General features: G+C 39.6%; 1 protein-coding gene across 5 annotated transcripts in view; it reads right to left on the bottom strand.

Moving 5' to 3' along the window:
- FHIT (fragile histidine triad diadenosine triphosphatase) overlaps window positions 1–21448 on the bottom strand; it is a 1501152-nt gene that overhangs the window by 1465849 nt on the left and 13855 nt on the right. The gene's annotated exons all lie outside the window — the stretch shown is intronic.

Genomic DNA, 21448 nt, shown 5'->3' with positions numbered 1-21448 from the left:
ACTGATAAAACTTTGTGCCTCATACCTCCTGTACAAGAGGTCAATGAAAGACAAAGTCATAAACTGAAAACGGCACACACATCTACCCAGAATCGACTCACACAAACCTGGCCAGATCTATAGTCAAATCTTTTGGGGTGTGAACTCCTCAACAGAATGGAGGAGTGCAGAGATGAAATAGCTTATAAAGTGCAGAGATGAAAATCAAATTAAACATTATGCAGCACACCAGATTTGACCGAGCATTTTATTTTCTTACATCTTTTAGCGCCATCTTTCTTGCACACTCTATTTGCATTTCCCTGGGAGTTTTACTTGGGGGAGCCTATTCCATTCATATGGAGTGCATGGCCCTCCCAATCCAGACCTCACCACTTGCCCCTATGAGTAAATGTGTGCAAGCTTACACATACAATCCTCCTTCCTCTAGGTAGAGTGTAGCCTTCTCTCGGTAGTGAGAAACTCATAAAACAGAGGAAGCCAAACTTGGCATTTCAAATCAAATCTAGGCATGTTAAATTAAGCTCCCCGCAACCAAAACATACAATGTGCTGACCACACACAAGTCAATATGATAGGAGATGTGGTAAACTATAGTTGCCAAGCAACAGTAATAACTTAAGGTTTCAAGGGGCTGATTCTATAGTAGTCCAACATTACTCATATGTTGACTCCATAGTCAAAAATAAATGGAATATGCCTATTTCTCTCATTCATGGCTAGGTCCTAACATCTCTTAAGGTATAGTAGTTGGGAATGGTCAACTACTTCATGGTTTTCCCATGTTTCTTTTTTTTTTTTTTTCCCCTTTAATGTCCTAAGTAACTGCTTTAGCCCCTACTGGGTTATTTCCCTTCACATCCCCCTATCCCACTATAGAACCCATTACCGCTGATGCATGACCACCAAAGAGCAAGGCCAGACTTGTGGGCTATGATGTAAATCTTGGAATATTAATGCAGGAGATAAGGCCCCTCCATAGGACACCATCAAAATTTCTCCTTCCCCCTGTGTTATGTGGATTGCAATAGAGTTGGGGGAAATACAATTTGGGGAAGACTAGATAAAATAGTATAATACTACATTTTATAAAGTCTGAGAGATTTATGGTCTGACAACATAGAGATTGAGCTGTATCCGTTTCTATTTCAAACACAAAGAAATGCTAAACAAAACATAGCTCAAAAGAAAGGGAGGGGACCAATATGAAAAAATAATGAATGCAAATTTTCTAGAATGAAAGACATGAATCCTCTTGAAAAAGCATACCAAGACCTCAACACGATAAATAAAAGCAAATCTACACGTAGATACAACAGAAGGAAACCGCAGAACACCAGAGATAGAAAGAAAGCCTTAAATTCAACCAGAGAGAAAAAATAGACTCCTTGCAAAACAACTTGTCATAAGCAAAAATAAAAGCAAGACAGCAGTGGAATGACATGTCCTAAGTTCCAAGTGAAAAAAAGTTCAAGGAAAAATCTATAGCCATGCTAAACCAATTATCATTCAAGAATGAGAGAAATAAGGACATTTTTCAGAAAAAAAAAATATTATTTCCTGCTCACAGTAGTTTACTTTTGCTGAAAGGAATACTAAAAGATATACTTGAATAATAAGGAATTGATCCCAGAAGGAAAGAGGAACAAAAAGCAATAGTGAACAAATAAATTAACAAGTATGACAGTAAAGCTAGTAAATTCAAAAATAAATAATGGGTATTGGATAATAATTACTAAACCCTGCTTGTCGAAAACCTACAATAGCAATAATGACCAATTTTTAGGGTTTGCAAATAAGATGAAATGAGTGGTTGGCCACAATCACATGGAATAAAGGAGGGGGGAATGAATTGTTTAGGAGAAAAAGATACTGACTAAGTTGTTAAAAATATGCATTACAGCTACTGATGAACTTGTTAAAGGTAACTAGCATTTCTTTCTCTATGTACATAACCAAAGACATCCTTTCATGTATGCTCAAAGGGACATGTACAAGAATGTTTCTAGCATCAATGCTAGAATGGCAAGAAATACTGAAAACAGAAACAGGTATTAACAGTACAATGAATAAACACATTTTTATAGATTCTTACAATGGAATATTACACAGCTTTGAGAAATCAATGAATCAGTTACACACATCAACATGTATGCCTTTCAAAAATATGATGTAAAACAAAAGAAGCAAGTCACAAAAGACTATATATATTATTCCGCATATAAGATGTTCAAAAAGGCAAAAATAAATACTATCTCGTTTTGAAATATTACATATAAGTGGCAAAAACTATGAAGAAAAGCAAAGGAATGAATGATTTATACAGAATTCAGGCTATATTTACCTTGAGAGTGAGGAAGGAGACTGTAATGGGGAAACGGTCTAAGAGGATTCTGGAATATGGTAATGCACTATTTCTTGGCTTGGGGACAGGTATCTGGATGTTCAGTTTATTATTTTCTTTAAACTATAGATATACACTTTCAAAATTATTTTGTATGTATGTTCTATTTCACAATTTAAAAACACGTAAGAGTAATCACCAGAAGAACTGAAGTATCCAAACCAGTGAAGGGAACAATCTAGAGAACAGAAAACTCAACCAATTCTCTTTCCATACAAGACTGGAATGGGATGGAGAAAAAAACAAAGGAAAACACAGTGAATAGAAAACACAAATGAAAATATTTAAAAGAAGTTCAAATATGTCAGTAATCAGAGTAAGTGGGTTAAATGCATGTTAAAATAAAATTTTTTCAAAATGGATTTTTTTAAACCTTGCTATGTGATGTTTATAAGAAACACATCTAAAACAGAAAGAGATTTTGAAAGGACAAGTACAGAAAACTATATACCAAGCAAATAGGAACCAAAAGAAAGTTGGTGGAAGTAAGTTAATATTAGGCAAAATACAAGTTAGTAATAATAAAATAGGCATTTGCATTCGCTACGTATTGCTACAAAGCCAACTACCTAAGAATTAATGACTTCATGATAATAATTTATTATCTCTTATGGTTTCTATGGAACAAGAATCCTGACAGGGTGCAGTAAGCCGACTTTTTTCTATGCTACAGTGCCTGAGGCCTCAGCTGGGAGCCTTGAAAGTTGGGGCCTGAAATCACCTGAAGGTTCATCCCCTCAAATGCCCGCCAGTTGCTGAGGGTTAGCTGAGACTTTAGCTGGGGCTATCAGCTGAAACACCTCCTTGTGGCCTCTACATGGGGTGTGCCTCTCGTCACAACATGGTGGCTGGGGTGAAGCTGTTACCTTCAGGGCAGTGTCCGTATACTCCAGCTGATGAGGCCTCCATGGTCTGGGACCCATGAAGACTGCAACCGCTGCCATTAGGTCACAGAGGTGGGGACGGGGGAGAGGTCCGCTGCTACTTCAAGGCCTGGGTCCCGCCAGTGGGCGGCCGAGGCAAGGGCTCTGGAGCTCTGCAGACACAGCCCTAGGCCTGTCCCTGGGCCCCCCAGGTCACCTGCCGGCCCCGAGGCCGGGTTCCGGAGGGGCCTGGGGAGAAGGCCGCGACCCGCCTCTCACCGCACTCTCTGCCCAGAGGACAACCGCCAGGCTGACAGGGCAGGACCTCTAACTGCCGCGCTAACGGCTCTCGCGCTAACGGCTCTCGCGCTAACGGCTCTCGCGCTAACGGCTCTCGCGCTAACGGCTCTCGCGCTAACGGCTCTCGCGCTAACGGCTCTGCCCCTTTTACAATGTAAACGTCATTGAGGAACTGAACGAAGAACTGTTCTGTGGACTGAGACAGAATTCAGTTTGGAGTCAGTTAAGAAATAAGTGGAAATCATTAAAATGAAGACAGTGAGTAAGGACAATATTAGACACGTTTGGGTGTGAAGAAGAGGAAAGAGAGTAGCAACTGGAGGACAAAGTGCTGAAAGAGGGTTTCTTTGTACAGTTCGTAAACAGAAAAAACCTGAGCATGTGTCAAGGTGATGAGCAGATCCAGTTGAAACTAAGAGGCTGAAAGCAGAAGAGTAAGAAAGGGTAGCCAGTACTGAAGGTTCGTTCCCAGAAAGGTAAAGGGACAGGTGGTGGGACTGGTCTTAAAACAGAGCTTTGTTGTCTCCTTAATCATAGAATGCCTTGTGACAGGCATGCATGCTATTGTCTTAAATTATTACCTTCTCCTGTGTTTATATTTTATGACCTTAATGAATGTCTAAGCTCTTTAAAACCTATGGCTTTTATTGCTTAAACCAAACTCACCCTGCCCAGGCATTGTGAGCCCCAGACTCTATGCTAGCACTAAATAGTCATTCAGTCAATACTTGTTGAATAAACAAGCACAGCTGACCCTTGAACAGGATGTTTGAACTACACTGGTCCACTTATACATGGATTTATTTTTCAATAACTATGTACTACAGTACTACACTCTTCGTGGTTATTGAATCCACAGAATCTCGGATATGGACATACATATGGAAGGCTGATGATAAGTTATACACAAATATTCAACTGCTCGGCGCCCCTAACCCCCTCCGTGTTCAAGAGTCAGCTGCACAAGTGGATTCCACAGTCTTTGTGCATACCTCTGGCACCCAAACATTTGTCCATATATGTCTGCTAGATATCTGAAGTAGGAGCAGGTCAGGATCAGAAAACTCTCGCTCTAGTGCCCAAAGTACTTATCTCTGGACAAAAGTCAAGAATAGCCACTCAAACTAGTCCTCTCTTTCCCATGTTTACCTTGACCCCAAAATCCAAAGACCTAAACTTCTACTGGCCATGAAAACATTTTCACCTGCAGCTACAATGCACTATACCTTTTCCCAGTTCCCCTCATGCCTAACTCATCCCCATTTTGTTGTAGAGCAGGTGGACTCTCTAACCTTCATATGACCTTCTGCAAGACACAGATTAGATTTAAATGAATCCAAAGAGGTTTAGGCTTCAGCTGCTCCCAAAAGACATAATCACGGAGGCAGAGTAGTACAGGCCAATAACACACTGATTTATCTTGGCGGTTTTCCAGAGCATAGCTGTCCAGAAAACCTTTATCAACACCAAGCCCTTCACTCCATTATCCAGCCTCCAGGTAAATACTGGTCTGAATTTAAACAAACATCTTTCTCAAATATAAAAACCTCCTTTGACTGTGATTTATCTTCCCCCAGTTAAAACCTATCTTTGGGAACCATCCAACTGCACCTTCCTTAAGGCAACATTGCCTGGAACTGAGAGATTTGCATCCACTGCTGCATTCTGCAGCCCTCACCTGACTTGACTGCCACATTAAGCGACTGGTTATTGACCTTTAAGTCTTTAACAATTATGTATATACCTAGGAAAGAAGTCTGTTCACTCAGGAATGAAGACAAGACACAAGAATGAAGACAGTGAATAAATTCAGCCCTCATTTCTGTTCTTATGCTATGCTCAGTGAGCTGTTGCTACAGACGAATTATTGCAGCATTCTTTCAAATGATAGCCAATTTTCAACTAAGAGAAGATTCTTAAACCTTTTTCTACATATCCGTGAAAACCAGGCAGCTGGAAAACATAGCCTTGGTTAAACTACCTGATGATAAATGAATATTTTAAACACATGAAATTATTTGAGAATCTGCAGACTGATTTAAACCCTCACAACAAACAACAGAAAAGATCCCCCAAACCTGAGACTTCTCAGATGTATTCCCAGAAATTTTATTTCAGTTTATATGCATGTATTTCTTAAAGAGTAATTTTCAGAATTTGTGAAACTGATGTATTTAGAGTTGAGATCGGAATATTCCTTAGTTTTGTTATTCATATGGATAAGTGATCAATATTGTCAAAATGTAAGTGAAAGTCTTTCCAATAGACCCTAAGTTCAACAAAGATACAGACCACATCTTTTTTTTTTTTTTTGGCCAGCACCTCATTTTTATTTCAAACGAAAGCATCGAACGTCTGTAAAAGAACCTCTTATAGGTGTGGTGATTCAGACCACACCTTTCTTGCTCCTTGTTGAATCTACATCCTCTAGGCCAGTGTCAACATACACCCAAGGAAATTTGCTTAAAGGAATATTATGTTTGTGTTATTATTGAAAACATTGAAAATTCTTTACTTGAGATTAGCTTTTTATTTTTGTTCTTTCTTTCTCATTTTCTTAATTTGTACTCTAGGTTTTTTTAAGATGAAAAGATATCTCTCTACAGAAGTCTACACTCCTGTGGCCTGAGACACACACAAACACACACACACACACACACACAATATAACACAACTCATCCTCACCACACCTGTTCAATGCTGTAATATTTGCCAGGCATTGGAAAAATAAATTTGCCAAGTAGCATGAGCCCTGGAAAATCATTAGGTGACATCTGAGGAGCAGAATACCAGTCAACCAATAATTAGCATCTTAATATGCAGAGAGTTAGAGACAAATCAAATTCCACGAAATCTCGGGGAGCATGACCCTGGCCAGGTTGGCGCCCTGGCTGTGGGGGAACTCAGTGGCTTTGTCTGACCATAAGACAGGGCTGGAAGTACCGTGGCTAGTCTAATCCTAGGAGGAGACACTCTGACAACGTGACATTTGCACAGGGATGCCCTAACGTGGCCCTAGTATGTTTTCTTAGAATGAGATGACATTTCAAGTCAAACAGCTCTGCTCCCAATAGCACAAACCCTCCCCAAACTCTAATAACCTGAATTTGAGACAAAGAGGTTCATCTCAGAGAGAAACTGAGGTTGTATGGATGTAACATTAAAATAATCAATTTTTAAGTAAGGTTAAGCCAGATATTCAGTGTTTAGCGTCATTCGTTATCATTCCAGAATTTCATAGACCTCAGATCGCCTTAGTCTAAAAACCAGTTCTTGTTTGAGCAAAACCCTGTTCCTGGAGTATCCATAAGGATACTTTTCAATGAACATGGAATCTAGTTACAAAATTGTGCTACCACGAGGTGTGGCAAGTGAGTGTCAGTGCATTGTGTCCTCACCAAATCCCTGCTGCCTGGAACTGCTGTCCACATGTGCATCCATCCAAGGATGTAGGGCTACTGCTGTTACTGCTGCCTCCAGCCTATCTAAGGTCACCTTTCTTACACAGCTGGTTCATTCTAAAGGAAGAAACAGAGAGGTTGGAGAACACCAATTCCCCATTTGGTTTCTGCAGTTGTCTACGTAATTTGGGGAACTCACCCTTAAGAGGAGTCCAGAATGAAGGGCCCCACCTCCAAACAGACTGCCAGTCCTCAGGGTAAATGCTCTGCCTCTACCATGTGGCCTGCATGTGCCTGGTTTCAATCTGCTTCCACCCTAAGCCAAGAGTGACTGTTCTGCCAGCCCCCACTCCACTCCACTACAGGGTCTGGCAGCAGGCTCCTGGCCCAGTGCTTGAATGGCCCAGTGACGTCACTGCCGAGAGGGAGTCTGGTTGTGCGCTCCTCTGAACTCTCCATCTGGAAGATTCTCTGGCCTCCTTCCCTCTCATTTTTAATCTGATAGACACTGCTGGACAGGGAAACTCAGAGCAAACCAAAGTTCATCTTCCCTTCCCTGCTTCTCAGCTGGCATAATCACAGGGGCAGAACGAGGTTGGCAGGGACCAGGATGCCAGGAATTAAATGAGGGTCCCTGACCATTGGACCACATTAGTCCTGCCTTCCAAAGTCTTAATTAGTCCTCCTCCGCCTGGCACACCCACTTGCCTTTGGAACCCAGAGAGGTGGCCGGGTCAGATGCCATGCTCACAGCAAGTACTCAACAAAATATTGGTTGAGAATGGCAGCCACAAATGCCTGCTGGCTCACGGCTTTGCAACAACAGTCAGTTTTGAGGTCTGGGCCCCAGCAGCAAAATTTCTGCTCCTCTTTGTAATGCAGACAGTTCTAGCAGCGATATTCGGAGTGATATTCAGCTACCAGCTCAATTTGGAAGCAAAATGATCTTAACAAACAGTGGCAGACTTGACAGACAGGCTGTTGAGCCTGGGGACCAAAACAAAGGACAAAAAGAAAGAGAAAGGAAGGGTTGATGGTAAGTGGAAGAGAGGAAAATGAACATTGCAAAGAGAATTGAGCAGGATTACGGGGCTAGACACCTCAGTTCTACAGGTCTGAAATGAGCGGGGAACAAAACAACAGACTCAAGAGATAGAAACAATGGGTGGGGGGGAGTCACAGAAAGGGGACAGAGCGGCATCTTTTGGGAATTCTGATGCTGGGACAGACTCAGGGCTAGCAGTGGAATAGGTGCAACAGTAAGTAACATTTGAGAGGTTTCAAAAGACAATGAGTCTTAATTCTGTCTTGTTTTGCCCTTCTTAAACTGTAGTGACACACCAAAATTTGCTATTTTTCTAAGAGGACGTTGACATACAATGGAAACTCTGAATACATTTTTTTCCCTCTGCATTCATTATCTCTGGCCCTTATCCACAGGCCTATTGCAGACTAAATTGGATTTTGGATCACTGGTACTGAGGCACTGCAATTAATTAACAATAGAAACATAATATTTATATCCAGGCCTAACAACATCTGACATTTAAACTATTCTGCCAGTCAGGCAAATTCCATTCGACAAATTTTCATTTTAATGAACATGACAGGCCACAGTTTACATGATAGGCCAAGAAGCAGAACAGAGTTGATCTCTTGGCATGTGCTTTCAAGGCCTGGCCATGCTGCAAGAGAAAGAAACTGGGGAAACTGTCAGAATAATAGAAAGACCAGGTCCCCAGTTCCGCTCAGACAGACCAAGGATACGTGCCCCCCAACAAAGATCCTAGTATGAAACTATCCTTGTTTCCTGTGCAAGCTCAAAGTGAAACACCTACTGCCCCTTATGATCCACTGGATAATTTTTCTGTCTTTGGGCTGCTGACATTTTCTTTGGGGTACTAAAATCCCTTAGTCCTTCCTAATTAAAAAGTGATAAACGTTTTGCAAGACATCCAATGATGTGCAAAGTACACAAGAGTTGGAACTGATGCAGCTTTTTCAGCTGGCACAAGACTGGCCTTCCATATTCTGCCAGATGGTGTATCTCAGTAAGTCCCCAATCCCTGACTCAAGTGAGGGGCACTGTCAATATGATGCTGAAGAAGAGACTTTTTAAATGCTATCTTATTTTGCATTATACTAACACCAAAGGCCTAACATTTTTTTCTTGCTGAAACCTTCATAGTTAAAGAAGTTTTCATTTTTCTATGACTCATTATTCAAGCAGACAGAAGATGGTACACATGAGGAGAAAAATTCCATCCCCATAAGAACTGTGTAAATTTGCTGAAAACCAATATCAAAGACCAGATCTCCTAGCCTGAACTCCTATCACTCCTGTATGGATTACTGGTCTAAAGGATGCTGGGTGACACAGTGTGGATTTCTCCAAACCCATCTACGCTACCCCAAAAATGTGGATATAAAGGACAGAGATGAAGATGGAAAATGTAGAGAGAACAAGGCAGTTAGAGAGAAGCTTAAAAGATGTGAGAAACAGATAAAGTCAGCGAAAAACCAACAGCAAATTGTCAACAGGAGCCCTCCTTATTGGAAAGGCCATGTATTTCTATTTCACATATGTAAAACACTCTTTATCTCAGCTTTGACATCAATTTAAAAGAACTGAAATAAAGTTCCACTTTTCAAGTAAAGACTTCTTTGGACTATGAATTTGGTTCCAATCTCTGCAGCTGAAATAGCCACCTTCCCAGTGACTTGTCTTCAAGCAACGGCTCTGAATAGATCCAAAATGATAACTATGCTCCATGTCACTTCTAGATATGGTCACGATACTGAACATTAAGTTCTGAAAGGATAACAGCATTTCCATTATTATAACCAGATTTAAAATCAGTAAATTTTCAGTCAAGTCGATAACACGTATGTAGAGCATGGACACACACACACAGACACACAAACACAAGTTATAATAACAACCAGGTTTTTGAGTTCTTTACATGCATCCCCTCACGTATAACAAACACTATGAGATAAGTTCTATTGAGAGGGCGATTAGAGTTAACTGATTTCCCTAAGAGGTGAAGTCCAAGGTCACAGGCAAGTAAGTGATAGAGGTGAGGTGCAAATCCAAGCCTGCCTCCCTCCAGAGCCTGTGCTCTACACAACCCAGTGGCACATGACGGCATCTGCAAGGGAGACAGCATGAAGAAATTGATTTCTTTTGGCAATAGTCAAAATATCTTTTAAATATCAGGTATAAAGCATTTTCAGCCCACCAGATGCTTATTTAATTTTGAAAAATCAATTTTTATGAAGCTGCTCTGAGAAGTAGTTTCATGTTTGTTAATGCCTGGTTATATTCTTGAAAAAGTAGAAGCCTTACAGCAAAAACATACATTTCTTAAAGTCAGGAAGAAAAACAAGACCCTAACTAGATTGAATTGATAATGTTTGACACAACACAAATGAATAGAATCTGTAACTTTAACATGCCTTTGCAGGAGGCATGTACTAAAATGCTCATATCAAATTCAGAACACAAAAGATTTAACATGCTTATTGTTGTAAACAAAGGCATTTGGTTAAATGAAAGTTCCATCAAAGCTTAATAACCAAATTCAAGTGAACACAAAGTAAAGGGTTATATACTTTCTGCAGTTTCAGTAATAGCTAATCTAATAATGGTAAATGGAGGGTTATTGTTGATTTCCTTTGCCTCTGTTTCATAAATTAGATAAAGCAACCTGGCAGTTACAGTACTTTAGAGTTTTGTTCGACTAAGTGATTTTAAAGCTATCTCAAAATATAACAAAGTCATGACTTGAGTGACTGCTGAACTGTACCTTGCTTTGCGTCACCGCATTAGTGCTTTCGACCAGTGTTACATAAAAGGCTTCCTGTGAACTAAAACTATCCTATAGAGCTCAGTTTATACGTACAGGACCAACGATTTAGAAGGCAAAGTGTCACTGATACAGTATTATCTGATATTCCGTTGCACCAGGGCCAAGCTTGTAAAATATAAACTAGAAAAGCAGTCAAGTGTTATTATTTCTTCTGATCCAAAACTCAGGAACAGTAGAATTTCTCTGGTTAATGACTTTTCATAGCACATTTCCAATTTTCTACTACACTTTATTGATCTGGAATACTAAAACGGTTTTCTTCCTTGGCTAAAGAACACACCAAGCTCGTGCCCTGCATCTGGTGGGATACACCTCCAAAGGCACCATGGTGGTGGCATCTCATCACGCAGCTGAGGGGTGGTAACATGAACCAAGGCATTTTCCTTACTGAAAGAATGTTGAATCTCAGGCCTTTGGATAAAAGGAAACACTTTGCCCTGGGAGGCTAGATACCTGCAGTTCTGAGAGCCGATGAGTTGCCCTTCACAAAAGCAGTCTGTTTTCCTGCATTTTCCCCCTGTACCCTGATACGGTTACTTTCAATTACTCTGATAGCCCAGGAAGAAAAATATCTCTCTCTCCATATTTCATTCACATAATAAGATTCTGCAAGCTGTTCTGTATGACAGATGAGGACCGTGAGCTGAAGCAACTTGTTCTGCCTGTCAGCCTCCAAGAACCCACAGCAATGAGATACAATCGTGATGACATTACTAGAGTAGAAGTGGGTCAAATACAGTCACTTTAAAACAGAATGTCAACTGTTTTTTCTACTTCAGTAATTTGATGCAGTGGTACCCACCCCCCCACCCCGCAAAAAAAAAAGAAAGAAAAGAGGAGGTCATTGCTATTAGCTTAGTACACACACACACACACACACACACACACACACACACACACACACACAGAAATGCAAATATTGTTAAAATTAGCCCTTAAATGACTTTTGCAGCCTCTGACCAATCAGTCAACAAAAACTTACTAAGCATCTACTATGGGCCAAACACTGATCTAGGGAGAGTGTTGAAAACAGACACAGCCCTGCCTCATAGAGTTTACAGACTGGAGTAAAAGACAAATATTAGCAAGGTGATTGAAACTGATGTAATGAAGACTGCAAATGAAGTACAAGGGGGCTTATAAGATAAGAACTACTAGTCTTATTGGTCAGAATAACTTTCCTTGCAGAAGAGACATTTAAGCTATAGCCTCAGGTAGAAATAGTAGCCAGGTAAGGAGTGAGGGGGAGGAGTTCCAAGCAGAGGGCTTTCTCTGCAAAATGTTTCCTTTCAAAGAAACCAGGCTTCAAGATGCAGAAGGTATAATGGAGTAAATGAAGACATGGAGTCCACCCCTGGGAGTTATTATCTTTTCCTTGTTTTAACCCCTAGTTTAAAAAATTAATTGATTGAAAGAAAAAATTTTAAAGAGTTAGTATGCCTCTAGTATGCCTCGGTCCTATCTTACCACATAAAGCCAAAAGTTAGTCATAACAACATCTTGCTGATCTAAATATTAAGGTGGATTTTACTTCTTAAAAAACCTAATTTGTCTTGACTGTACTAGTTAAAACCCATGGGTTATTTTTAAAAACATGTTTTGACAGCAGTGAAACTTGCAGCACATACAGCACCAAGAGCATAAATTTGTTCAGGGTACAAGTACGTGAAAATTAACACAAGCAGTTGGTAAATGTGATAAAAAAAAAAAACAACAAAACTCTACCAACTTCAGGCCACAGCAGGTAGAAATTAAGAAGAAAAACGTTCTCTTCTCTAATATTTTGTCATGAAAATCCTGATTCGTTCTTGCAGAAAATTGTATTGGATCACCACTCAGGTCTCTTAAAACATACAACTTTTTTTCCATGATTCAACAAAATGGAATGGAGAGAGAAAACTGGATTTATTAATGAGTATGCTTGCCTTTTCTACTAAACCCCAGAATGTGACGTTTGGACCATTTTCTTTCCAAATTCAAAATCCATCCTCAGAATCCAAAATCGATAAAACTTGCATTAGCATAACTGAGGCTGTATTTGGCCCTAAAAACTCAATGACTAAGTAGGACTACTAGTATGGCAGAGTTTTCTTTTCTTTTCTTTCTTTTTTTTTTTTTTTGTCTTTAGCTATTAATTACCAGAAATGACCTTAGCAGCTACTCTAAAATGAATACAACCTAGAGCTACTTTAAGAATTATAGTGTACAAACCATAAGCATTAATAGTCTCATTCTACCCTGTTACTTAAATCTTATCAAGAGTTCAATCTGGAAGGCATATTAAGAGGAGGACTGGCCAAATTAGCAAGTATGTACTGGACGGCAACCAGAAAGATGGGGGCTCCGAACTTCACATAAGGAACAGCTGAAGTACCTGGGGAATATTCAGCCTGGAGAAAAGCAATAAGAGACGTGAAAACTGCCTTCATAAATTCTATGGAAATTCAGTGATTAAAGCCATTTCATTTTATTGAGCACCTCCTCTGTGCAAAAGGCACTGTGCAAGGCGATGAAGATACAACACTGAGCGAATAAGCCTTAGCCTTTTACTACCATGTGGAAGAGAAAACAGACTTTCTCTGTGGCACTTCACAGGATATGGTCTAACAGGGCAGAGCACAGATTCTGGAATCAGAGTGCTAGACTCAAAGCCTGTAGTGGGCTGGATGGTGGCCCCCAAAAGATATATCTGCATCAAATCCCTGGAGCCTGCAAGTGTTACCTTATTCAGAAAAAGGGTCTTTGCAGAAGGAATTAAGTTAAGAATCTTGATTTGAGGTCATCCTGGATTATCTGGTTGGGCCCTAAGAACAATGACGTGTCCTTATAAGAGAAAGGCAGATAGAGATTTGAGAAAGAAGAGGAGAAGATACAGAGAAAGCCAAGTGAAGTAAATTATTATGGAGCCACAAGCCAAAGGATGCTTGGAGCCATCAGAAGCCGGAAGAGGCAAGGAAGGATTCTTCCCCAGAGCCTCTTGAGGGAGCATACCATACACCTGGCACTCTGTGACAATGAATTCCTTAAAAAATAAGACATAATTTCCTATGGGAGCCACCATCCCTTGGATGAGAATGGAGGGGGTTACTCTTTACCTAAACTAAAACATGAAAATATCTCACAATCACAGCTAGGGAAAAAAGACAAGCCAGTGGGTCTTCAAAGGAGATAAACCTACCTGTGCAATTCTCTCCCTTCTTGGATTCAGTATATTTCAGACACTGCCAACTACACCCTGGGAGGCTAAGTCAAAATGTGCAGCAAGCCAGGCAGTAGGTCTAGGAAATTAAGATATAGCTTCCTACTCCTATTTGTGGTGTAGCTGCAGGGCCAGAATAACATAGTTCACTTGGGCCTGGTTTTGCTGAAAAGACACAGGTCTCAAATAAAGCTAGACAGGAGACTAGATAAATAAAACTACAGAATATTCACATAATGGAACATTATACAGCAGCCTAACCAAATAAGGCAAGAATACAGAACAGTGTATATTGTGTGTTACTTTTTGTGTAAGAAAGGAATGGAAATAATTTATATACACATTTGCCTGTGTGCATTAAAAATACTGAAAAGATGCAAACGAGCCTAGTAGAAGTGGCTACCCTAAGGGAAATGGGGGCAGAGATGAGAGTACGGGGACAGGAACAGGAGTAAAACTCCACTTTATGCCTTTTGCATTGTCTTGATTTTTGAATCAGACAAATATATTACCAACTCAAAAAGATGTCTATTAAAAATAAAACACTAAAACAAGGTTATAACAACTCACATTGCTGGTGGTAAGTAAAATGGTACATTTGAAGAGGGCAATTTGATGACATAAATCAAGGACTGTAAAATTGGCATTTCGTTGGGCCCAGTGATTCCAATTATGAAAGGAATTTAAGGAAATAAGATTTGTGTACACACACACACACACAAAGATGTTCAATGCAGTATTATTTGTCATAGTTAAATTTTTTTTAAATCTACATGTAAAATAACAGAGATTGAGTCAAATAAATCATGAAACATTCAAACAATTGAGGGATATGCAGCTATTAAAAATTATACTATAAAATATATACTGTAAAGACTACTCAGAGATATAGAAAAATAATATTCATAGTGTATTTTTAAATTATTCATTAAATTTCCAGTAAAATCTTTAAACCATCTACCGGGTGCTAGGCAGTGAGATGGATGCTGATTTAAAAAGCCAGTTATGGGGCAGTACATAAATCAAAAATCCCACTTTTTTGTGGATTTATAACTAAACTAAAAGGATAAACACCAAAATGAGAGCAGTGATTACCTCTGGGTGGTAAGATTACCACTGAAATATATTTTCTACAATGAACATGTATTACTTCTGCAATAAGAGACAAAAGCACCACTTTTTAAAATCAGGTTAACAACTCCCAGGGTCAAAAATGCGTCTTATTCATCTGTGTTCTCACACCCCAACCTGACTCCCTGAACAGAAGTATGATGCCTGCTTCACCTGCAGCCATCCTGTGAGCATTAAGAAAAGGCCAAGAACGCTGTAGACACACTCTCCTTGACATCTCTGAGCTGCTGAACTAAAGCCACAGCCACCACACATTTCTAAATTTCTTATTATGTGGGAGACATAATCCCCTATTTTTTAAAGCCACCATAAGTCAAGTTTTCTATTACGTGCAGCTGAAAGCATTCTGAGCTGACAGAGTTAAATATCAAATAATAGGGGATATGTTAAGGCTGGTACTGGCAACCCAACATGTTTATTTTGGTCCACGAGTAGAACCTGAAGACGGATGTTGTTAACTGCCCCACCACCTTCCTGCTCCATAGTCTCTTCTCTGAAGCTCCTGGGAAACAGAGCCCAGGAGAAGCTGTTAGTGGAGATTCTAGGTGCGCAGGGGAGCACTGCCTGCAGTGAAGAAAAACTAGATAGTTACTCCTACAGCTTACCATATAACCCAGCATTTCCACTTCAGAGAATGTATCCTAAGAAAAGAATAGTGGATGTAATTATATGCAAATATTGCATATATGTAATTATATGCATATATGCAAATATTCTTCGCTAACATATACCAGAAGTAGAGGTGGGGGAAACCTAATGTTAAACAATTAGGATAGGGGCTTCCATGGTGGCACAGTGGTTAAGAATCCGCCTGACAATGCAGGGAACATGGGTTCGAGCCCCGGTCCGGGAAGATCCCACATGCTGCGGAACAACTAAGCCCGTGCACCACAACTACTGAGCCTGCGCTCTAGAGCCCGCAAGCCACAACTACTGAAGCCCATGTGCCTAGAGCCCGTGCTCCTCAACAAGAGAAGCCACCGCAATGAGAAGCCCGCGCACCACAACAAAGAATAGCCCCCGCTCACTGCAGCTAGAGAAAGCCCGTGTGCAACAACGAAGACCCACCGCAGCCAAAAATTAAAATTTAAATTTAAAAATTTAAAAAAAACAATTAGGATAGGTTGCAGGTTCTAATAGTAAGAATATTTTGTAATCATTAATGACATGGGAAAATGCACCACAATACCCTGATGAGTAAAAAAAAAAAAGGTAACAAAACTACATATAAAGTGTGATCCCAATTTAGAAAGCTAACAGAACTTAGAACTTACATATGCAATAAAAAAGGATGGAAAGGGTACACATTGAAATTTTTTTTTAATATTTATTTATTTATTTTGTCTGCACCAGGTCTTAGCTGTGGCACACAGACTCTTAGTTGTGGCATACAGACTTCTTAGTTGCAGCCTGCACACTTCTAGGTTGGCATGCAGGATCTAGTTCCCCAACCAGGGATCGAACCTGGGCCCCCTGCATTGGGAGCACAGTCTTACCCACTGGACCACCAGGGAAATCCCTACACTGAAATATTGATAGTGCTACACTGAGGAGATGAAATGCTAATGTTACTTTATTTTTTGAGCATTTTTGTCTTTTTTTATTTTCTAAAATGAATTTTCTTATGCAGTTGGTAAGAAAAGGATTTTTTTTTCCAAATAGCACCTTCTCATAGAATAATCCAGGACCTCTAACCAAGATGCTGGCCTCATGGACAGCAACTCTGTCTACTATCTGCCTGCAGATCCAATGGAGTTAACAAGAAACAATTTATTTTTGTGTTTTAAAAATAGACTGATGCCAACAGCTGCAAGCTAAGTTACAGAAAAAGATAAAGAAATCTTGTTTCCAAGTGAATTTGCATTATATAAATGCAATATGTTTTAATTCCATAAATATAGTTTTGATGCTGCCAATTTGAGAAAAATATTGATGTTTCCTTAAATAAGTCTATTCCATATTGAAATTCATTCCCTTACATGAAATGGAATGATCTTGGAAACAATAGGAATAATGTTAATTTGTTATGTCATTGGTAAAAAGCAAGTCCATTTATATCCTTGTCTTGATCCAGCAGACTTCATTAATACAGAAAGAGTAGCCACCAAGCAGGTTTGACTTCTTGACCACCTGAGGACATCAGCTAGTAGAGCTTAAGCTCTCTCCCATGTCATATGACATGCATCCGTATCCCAGCACCACCACTTGCCAGCTGGGTGTCCTTAAGCACATACTTAACCTCTCTGTGTTTCAGTTTTCTCATCTGTAAACAGGGATAATAAGAGTATCCATCCCCTGGAGTTGCTGTGAGGATGAAATGAGAGAATCCCCACAAAGGTCTTAGTTTAGTGCCTGGCCTATAGTAACCTGATAAAAAATAAGGTCTCTTCTAACTAGGTCTCTTCTAACTAATATATCTCTTCCGTATGTGGAGATACAGCATGGACCTGGAACATTAGATTCTTCTCTTTTTTTACTTTTAGCAAAATAAATTTTATTTATTATAAGGTAAAATATATAATAGCTTAAATCAAATGGCAACACATAGACTTTAGGAAAAAAAAAATCTCTTGCCTCACTTCTTCCTACTTTCCACTTGTCATCCCCAGAAGTATCTATGTTCCACTGTTTTAGTTGTCCTCTATTTTTCCATTTCTCCACTGTAGCTATATTGCATTTTTTCCCAGTTTTATTGAGAAATAATTGACATACATCACTGTATAAATTTAAGGTGTACAGCATGATGGTTTGATTTACATATATTGTGAAATGATTACCATAAATAGGTTTAGTTAACATCCATCATCTCATAAAGATACAATAAAAAGAAAAGAAAAAACAAATTTCTCCTTGTGATGAGAACTCTTAGTATCTACTCTCTTAACAACTTTCCCATATATCACACAGCTGTGCTAACTATAATCATCATGTTGTACATTACAACCCTAATACTTATTTATCGTATAATTGAAGTTTGTACATTTTGATAACCAGAAATCTGCTCTTTTCCTATGAGTTTGGTGTAGGTTTGCAGCAGGGGGAGGGGAATGGTGTTTTTTTTGTTTTTTTTTTACACATTCCACATATAAGTGACATCATATAGTACTTACCTTTCTCTGTCTGACTTATTTCACTTAGCATGCCTTCAAGGTCCATCCATGTTGTCACAAATGGTAGAATTTCCTCATTTTTTATGGCTGAATAATATTCCATTGTATGTATAAATACCAAAATTTCTTTAACCACTCATCCATCAATGGACACTTAGGTCTTGGCTATTATAAATAATGCTGCTATGAAAACAGGGATGCAGATATCTTTTCCAATTAGTGTTTTTGTTTCCTATATATATACATGGAACATTTGATGTTAAAGAGACTCCAGCAACCAGGTTTAAGAACTCATGTTGGATACAGATATTTGACTTTCAATTATAGATTTGACATTATTTATTTACTGTTCCCTATGATAAATGAGATGCTTAGGGAAAATGTTGGGTCTTTTAGACAACTGAGAAATCTGCTTCAGCATGTGTATTAGAGATGGTAACTGCCCCCAGTCACCTTGTCTTATCTAGTTCTTTACTTTATTTAAGGTATTGTGACTAATTAAAAAAAAAAAAAAAAGATAGCTAAAATCATTGCTAGTGTGTATTTGGTGCTTATTATATACCAGGAAGCACCCCATGCACTTTCATGTATTATCTCATTTAATCCTCACAATTAACCAGTGAGGTAGATTCTCTTATTATCTCCATTTTTTAGAAAAGGAAACTGAATCACAAAGAGACAGAAAAGTACTGAGTCAAGATATAAACATAATATATAACAGTAACAAAATAATAATAATAATAACAAAATGGCAGCATCATTAAATCCCTGTGATGTCTCAAACAGCACTGGATGCTTTCCAAACATCATCTCTTGTGCTTACAACAACCTTCTACTATTCCCATCTAGTGGATGAGAAAACTGAGTACTTAAGTAAATTAGCTAAGGCAAGATATAGGTCTGTTTGGCCCTGAAGCCTGCCTCGCCAGGCAAATGCCCTTGTGCAGAGGGTAAGGGGAAAGGCTTTTCAGATCCCTGAAGCTCTCCACTTGGTCATAGCATACTGGAGAGCACATGACTTCAGAATTATCAGATCCAAGTCCCTCACTTGACAGATGTGGAAAGGGAGGCCCAGAGAGAAGACAGGACATTCATAAGGCAGTGAAAGAGCCAGAACTAAAACCCAGGTCTCTCGACTCCCAGGACTGCGTTCTTGTGGTGACATGGTGAGGCCCTCTCACGCTGAGTCAGCCATCTCAGATGCTGAAAGAAGGAAGGGAGAGCCTGACAGCTGCAGGGTGATGGTGCCAGCCTGTCATCTCTCCCTCTGCTCCCTCCTGACCCTGGGGGATGCCGTACATGCTTCCGGGCACATTCAGAACTGGGAAGAATAGAGAAGCTTGGGGGAAAGAATCCACAGCAAAGGCAGAAAGCACCCAGTGCCCTTTCATAATCTACCCAGAGCCAATTTCCAATATGATTCTCCTAAAATAGATGGAGATCAATGGAGAAGGAGGTTGGCTCAGGCACATGTGGGTCTTTTTTATAGACACAAAACACAACAGAGTCCAGGTCTTTGAATCAGCAAATCCCTTGAATCTTTTCTGACTAAATGCACATCTTTCCTAGTTTGTGTACTGGATAAAAATAAACTGTCGTATAGAGAAATCTTTAAAATAGTTTAGGAGATATTGAATTAAAATTCATTTAGTATTATGCAATCCTTGAAATACAACAGTTGTTTACTCTGCTTTGATTTCTAAGCTTTCCTTTGATGACAAATATTAATATTTATCATTTTTCTGATGTTGGACTAATGAGAATCTTAAGTGTTTATGAGAGGCATTTAAATATTCCAGTATGATAGATGTGTTTGTTTCCTGAGTTATATTCCTTTGTATTTAACATCAACGAGCATTTACTTTTTTGTACTGAATCCTGGGTTGTTGTTCACCAGTGTTTTCAGAAAACTTCATATGGCCAGAACTGCTAGCCTCTACATTTATTTCATGGCCAAATATGAGATTTCCCCAAATAACACAATACTATGAGAAAGATCTAGCTGTGATCTTCAAACTGAAAACTGGCACACGTATAACTACTTGCCAGCAAGTAGACAGAGCAACATAACAGGTTTAATGACACTGACCACAGGGAATATTTATTGAGCACTGACCACTCATCAGGCACTGTGCAAGGCAGGCGTTACATCAACAGTCTCACTGAATCCTCACAATAACTCTAAGAGTTAAGTAGTAGTATCATCTTTGTTTTACAGAAAAACAAGATGCAGAGAGGTTGAGTACTTTGCTCATGATTACACGGCTAATGAGAAGCAAAGCCAGCAGTCAGTGCTCAGCGCCAGACAGCAGCCTCCTCTCTCTACTCCCTCCCTATGAGCCCCTTCTTGACTCCCCAGCATCTGAAAGTTCCTATTAGCTATATGACATTAATGACCCATCTGCACAGAGCAGCAGCCTCAGGATGACCCAGACTTCAGGTCTTGATGGCAATGAGGAGACAAAACTCATTCTGTCTATCACAGGCCTGGGGATAGGACAAATAAGGTCCCTGCCTTTGGGGAGCAAACTTTCTCGAGAGGGAAAATAGACAATATTAATGCAATAAACAAGGCATTATCTCCAATAAACAGAGGAAATGGGTTGCTGTACATGTTCAGAGAAATGGTAAGAGGGCTGAGGTCTGCGATCTTCTGTAGATTTCACTTACCTATACTCCCCATGCAACCAGGACTCGGCTAACCAAAGAAGTAATAGAGGATGGCCTAGAAGTAGTGTGGTAAAGTGCAAGGTGTTGTGCAAAGTGCAACACCGAATTCTAAGTAAGGGATATGACATGGACCACTTACCCCACACAGGGACCACATGCTCGGGAGACAGCATGAGCAAAATTGCCACTATTCCTGCCTTCATAGAGCTTACAGTTGAGAGGGAAGAGAGGCATTGATCAAAAATTAGAGATGAAATAAAAGCTATAAAAAAGTATGAGGATATTTCTCCAAAGAAGACAATACAGATGGCCAACAGGTACATGAAAAGATGCTCCACACTGCTAATTATCAATGTTAGAGAAATGCAAATCAAAACTATAATGAGGTATCACCTCACATCAGTCAGAATGGCCATCATCAAAAAGTCTACAAACAAACGCTAGAGAGGGTGTAGAGAAAAGGGAACCCTCCTACACTGTTGGTGGGAATGTAAGTTG

Source organism: Eschrichtius robustus, chromosome 12, assembly GCF_028021215.1.
Source record: "Eschrichtius robustus isolate mEscRob2 chromosome 12, mEscRob2.pri, whole genome shotgun sequence".
Taxonomy (NCBI): Eukaryota; Metazoa; Chordata; class Mammalia; order Artiodactyla; family Eschrichtiidae; genus Eschrichtius; species Eschrichtius robustus.
This window is presented reverse-complemented; position numbering and strand designations above follow the sequence as displayed.